The sequence below is a fragment of the Anopheles coluzzii genome, chromosome 2 (genome assembly GCF_943734685.1).
Source record: "Anopheles coluzzii chromosome 2, AcolN3, whole genome shotgun sequence".
Lineage (NCBI taxonomy): Eukaryota > Metazoa > Arthropoda > Insecta > Diptera > Culicidae > Anopheles > Anopheles coluzzii.
Window position 1 is genome coordinate 90,812,980 of NC_064670.1, and position 6,000 is coordinate 90,818,979.

The window sequence follows — 6,000 nt, forward strand, 5'->3', positions numbered from 1 at the left end:
GCAAATGGGGCATCCGCTAGCCGAGGGGCGGAGTGAGTGTGAAAAGGAATTTAAAGTGATAAACATTTTCCCGAGGCAAAGGCTGCTGAAGGAAGCAATTTGTAGGCGAAAAGAGGCATTATCTACTATTATGTACGGCGACACGTGCCATCCGAGCAGGGACGGGAGCAAATCACGACGAATTACTTTGTTCTTGCAGAGCGGAAATAGGTATGGGTGGTTCTAATCACCCCAATAGGGTAGAGCTTCTTGGCGTTAGTTGCTTTTGATAATGCAGTTAATAAAGTTGTAATGGCAAATTTTTGTTACTCTATTCATTAAAGTGTTTAAACCAATAGATTGCTTATCTTTTAGAGGTGTACTCGGGCGTTGCTACACTAAGGACAGGAACGTAAAACTTTCATTTTATTATGTATTCTATAAAGTTTTCTAGAAAGCAAAGCATCAGGTCTGGCATGGGCTGCTTAGCCAACTTTCTGCAATGTAAATAAGAACCAATTTAAGGGCACCAGAGGAGCAGCATCCATTTACACCCCCCCGGGACAGTCTCCGAGACACACACACACACGTGCTAAGAAGCAACACAATGAACCGGTCAGAACCATCAACACAGCATCTCAAACAGTCCCGCAGTCGGAAACGAAACGATAAACTTCCAATACGTACACCGCAGGAGCAAATTCCCAATCTTGTTTGGTCCCTTATTGCCTTGGTCCCACCCTTCACCCCACCAGGGACTGCCATGCTCGTTTGCAGCTGAGCGGGAACACGGACCGTGCAAATGGAAACTACCAACAATCGACCTAATATCAAACATATACAGAAAATAATTTTCTAATAAACTTTATTATGGTCATCCCCAAAGAGACTGCCCAATGCATGGTGGACTGGTGGTAGTCAGGGGTCAGGCCGAGCGACTGGCGACGCTGGCTGCTGGAACGAGTAATTTAAGTTTGAATTGCAAACGGCACATATCGTCCGGCACCGGTTTGTTTGATCAAACTTTCCAACTCAAACGAACGAAATACCGTACCCCGCTATTGATCTAAATTTCATCGGAAACGAACGTTCATAAAGTGTGGCTGGGTGCAGCTCTTTTTGCTTGCAAACCAATAAAGCGATATTGCAAAATTATTACACCCGATTGGGTGCGTTTTAGCGCGCGGGGGGAGTGATTCGTTATTAATTAAGATTAGTTTTCTATATCCTGTTAATTCCGGAAAATTTCAACATTGATTTTACTCCCTTGCCAAAATATTCGTTTTATTATGGATCCCACATGCTTTATACCGTAGTGCTTTAATTTTATTGTCGCTTGGAAAATTTTCAAAAATGTTTGGCGTTGTATCAATCAGATATACTCTAGATATTCTATTAGAAAATTACATTTCATGCTTTGAGATACGCTTAAATTTGATTAATATCTAATAAAATTGTTTAAAATTTGACACAAGGCATGTTTGATGGTTGGATTAAGTGAACCTGTTATTTTTTGGGAAAGATGTATGTATAGATCAAATATTTTTGAGAATAACAATTGGCAGCTGCATGTACAACCTCGCAAATAAGAAGAAGAAGCACTGTAAGTATAAGTATCTCCTTTTGTACAGAAACTGCTTGTGTTCAAGGTTTGTCAAGGGAACAGTCCACTATGTGTTGCTATGTCTACTTTCGTGGATTTTGCCATTTTTTTTTTAATTTACATTCACACAAAAATAGTATAGTGTTAACGAATGTCCTGAAAATTTATAACAATAATTTATAACTTTGTAGGTTTGTCATACAATTACGGACCTCGTTATCGAACCAAGTGAGCTAATTAATGTTATGTGTGTCGAACCACGTCTATGACATGTACGATTTCATGTAGACATAAATTGTCCGATTAATAAACGAAAGAAATCAAATTAATTTTCTATGAAATATTATAAAACATAAAAAATATTTTTATCAAATTTATATCAACAGTTTGACATATTGTACAATTAAACACAAAATTGTATAACTAACATTATTTTATAGTTCGTAAGTCATACGCTACATAACCCTCATTATAAACCTATTTATGTTTTGAACTAGAGCTAGTACCAAACAGTAACAGGACACATCATATCATTCACTTGCCCTGCGAACACACACATAAACGCAACGAAACCTCGTCTGTGCAACCTTTCCCACCGATTCTGCCCGAAGTCCGGAGAGTCACAGAAAGAGAGAGAGAGAGAAAGACGGAGAGCAAAAAGAAAAAAAAATGCATCCTCGAACCAACTTTTCCCAGCCAATAGAAAACGGTTATTATGCCCCCGGGCTAGGATATCGATAAAGTTTTATTTATTCTATACTGTTAATATCATTTATGTGTTTCATGTTTCTTCACCCCCTCGGTACCCGATGATTCCCATCCCGTGTGATTTCTATTTTGTAAAAAAAAAAACGGAGAAAGACAAAAAAGCAGTTCCGGCAAGTGCAGTGAAATGAAACAAAGCCGGTCCCTCAGCCCAAAAAAAGCTCGCATCCAGCGTTTGAGCAAAGTTGTGATGCTGTTTTTTGAGCTCGTTTTGTTTACCATTTAGATTTCCACATCCCGTACCAGAAAGCAGTAGCAAGCACACAAACACATACACAAACACGGCCCACGGTGACACACGCGCGCCCAACGCACGAATTATATTGTCCCCGAGGTGTCTGCACAAAGCATGGCCGTAAGGGAGTAAATTAAATTCAATAAACTTTCTGTCCGACTGGCCCGATTTATTCAAGCAGATTCACCCGTGCGCGGCCGTCGAAGACGAAGACTGTCAGCCCCGTGCCAGCGATGCCTTCGAGCGATGTACGAGAAATGTCCTTTTCCTGCCATGCGTATGTGTGTGTGCGTGCGCCTAGCAAAACGTATGTCCCTTGCCGGTTCGTCGGGCGAATAAACAAACAAAAATCAACAACCGAGCGACTGTCGATTGACATTTTTTGTTGTTGTTGCTATTGTCCTGCCTTTGCATTTTTGCCACACGGCAAATCCGTTCGTTGCTTCATTCGTACCGTACGTACGTACGGTATCGGCTGTTCGCCTTTATCTGTCAACTGTGTGGCCCTTCTCGCTTGACCCAACCCTCTCGTGATCAGTTTGCCAGAGCTGAGCACGTTGCCATGGACTGTGCCAACCGATTTCAAGGGCTTCGGCTTGGTCGGTTTAAGCGGCAGCCGAGCAAGGGGCGGCAGCGCAATTTAAGAGGATTCTCCCCCGCCGACCTGCCGGCCCGCAATATGGTCGGGCAGCCAATCTAGCAGCACCGACCAAAGGGGGCGCCGACCGAGCCCCGGTCCAGGATTGCCCTAGGTTGTGTGGGCGAAAATAGAGTAAATCAGTTTTGTATTAAATTGATTTTTGTAAAGTTATTTGTGGCTTTGCGTTCGCACGCATCCGCACGAACCCGTGGCACAACGACTGTTTGGACAGTAAATATTATCGTTTCGATTTCGGAAGCCAATCTCGACAGCCAAGCGGCACACGGCACTGCTACCCCTTTCCCGGCACGATTGTCCTGGCGAAGGGTGGTGCCGTGCTAACAAGGGTTTTCGCATTGTGCGGATGATAGGAAAAGTGTGTTTCATTAAACAATTTCTTGGTTATTTTAAGCATTTTAGGCAATGTCAGTAAAGCATGTTTTTGCCATTTTGATAAACTAGATGAATAATAATGTTTGAAACAAAAAATATATCTTCTCCGCCAATTGAAACAACCTCTCCGGAATGGATGAATTCATTAGAGACGCTTAAAATGTAATTCATATGTAGAACAAGAAAAAAGGAAACTAACTCTTCTTGAACCAAGATGATCCCGTTCACAACACGATCGCATATGAAATGGTTCACCCATGGTTCTAGCGCACATACATACCAGTGTGTGCATGTGTGGGCATGTATGTTGAAAGTTTCATATTGAAAGTTAAATCCACTCACGACACGACTGCGAGCCTAATATCATTTCCATACTCTATGCATATTCTTCTATATAATTACTTTTTTCCTCTATCACCACCCGATCTGGCCGAGCGCCGAGGTGTGGAAGTCAGCGCTGGGCAGGGATACCCTAGCCTGGCAGGGAGTTGTCTTTAATAAGCGCGTATTACAGCATGCGGCAAGTGCACTCGAAAATTCAATTACGCGGATTTAATTAAAGCTTCTTGGGTTGCATTCGTGTGCATGTGGGTTTTTTTTTCATCAGTAAATGTTTTTTTTTTATTTCATTGCTCTGGTTGGCTGGCAGCTTTTGCAGTTTCCGCTTTTCTATGTCAACCGTATTGGCGGAGTTAATCTAGACGAGATTACACGCTGGGATTACAATATTGTCATGTGCTTGTGTGCACGCTTGCTGTTGGGTTCCGATTTAAATAATCATCAGCACAACATTCACAATCATGCTTTGAGAGGAGTTTTTTGATAACAGTTACATCATATTTGCATACTTCTTTACCAGTGAACAGAATTGCAATTGTAAGAATGGGAAAAAGCTGTTTTAATATCGGTATCTCATTTCAGATGTGTGTTCTGATCTCAATTTACTTATAAAATGTTATATTTTTATACAGTTATATTTATTTATTTATTTATTTACCAACAAACGTGTCTTGCACTCTTGGCTGTGACAAATTAAGTACTTAAAACCTATCCTACACCTAAATCATAAATTATTCCCCTAACATCTCCATTGATCCAGTGTCGCCATAATTGAAGATTAATAAAATGTTTTCTTTAACCGTAGAGTTGGCAACCAGATTTACACACGTAAGTTGGCAACCGGCATACCCCGGTATTCCACACGTTTTGATGCAAAAAATTAACGATTTTCATAGGTAAACAATGCTTTCTATATTTTAATGCTGTAAGCAAGTAATGCCGACCATATATTCTCTTCTATTTCATTTATTCATTAAGTTTTTTCATTTTATTATAAAACTAACGGTCACATTGAAATTTGGAATCGCTTGAATTTGACTCGAAAATACGCACAATACGAAAAGAGGAAGAAGAGAAACGTCATTCTCCATACAAAATGTATGGAATACCCGGGTATGCTGGTTGCCAACATACGTGGTAAAGTTAAAAAAAAATCAAAATAAAACTTACAGGCTGTTTAAAATTACAACTTAAGCATCAAAAAACATAAATTAAAAGTTCTGCGTTTGACGTTTGCGGTGAACGGTCGTGCTTGAGTTTGCTCCGTACAAATCAGATAATATTTGCGTTGTTGTGATCGCGCTTGTAGTATTCACTAGTTTGAGGATTCTGAAAGTAGAGAGTTGGCTGCAGTGGTGTGCTGTAACACTTGATTAGTGGCATTAAAATCGGTCTATTTCGGGTTTAGTTTCCTGTTTTCGTCGTGCTCTGCGTCGTGCTACTGCTCGTCAATACACCATGACTCACTGCCGGATTTGCTCACTGGACACCGAGGAAGCAGTTATCATATGTGGCGGTAACTTGAACATTTCTTCGTGCAAACAGGCTTTCCATCCAAAGTGTCTGAAAATGCCAAAATCGAGCATAAAAAGTGTTTCTCATAGCAATAATATTGTTTGGATTTGCAATATGTGCACCAACAACAACTCCGATAATGGCTTGGTTCTTGGTGAGAAGGCACCCCGCCTCATCAAAATGATTAGTGAGATGAAGAACGAAATATCTCACCTACTAAATGAGTTGAAGAGAGAAATGATTGCAGAGATTGATCTACGAATACGCACAAACCATTCCGAATATCCTCACACACTCACTAGGAACCATGCCACTAACACTTCACAGTTCAACGAAAGATTGGCTTCCACTACTACACTGAACACTACTCCTGTCCATCCCGTCAAAACTATTCACAACACCACGAGCTCTTCGGAAATGCTGCCTGGATGCTCTCATACACGCAATATCACTCACACTCTTTCATCTACTTCACCACGCGAACAAACACAACGAAGAATCGGTGTTGACAGTGCAACTTCGGCTAATCAT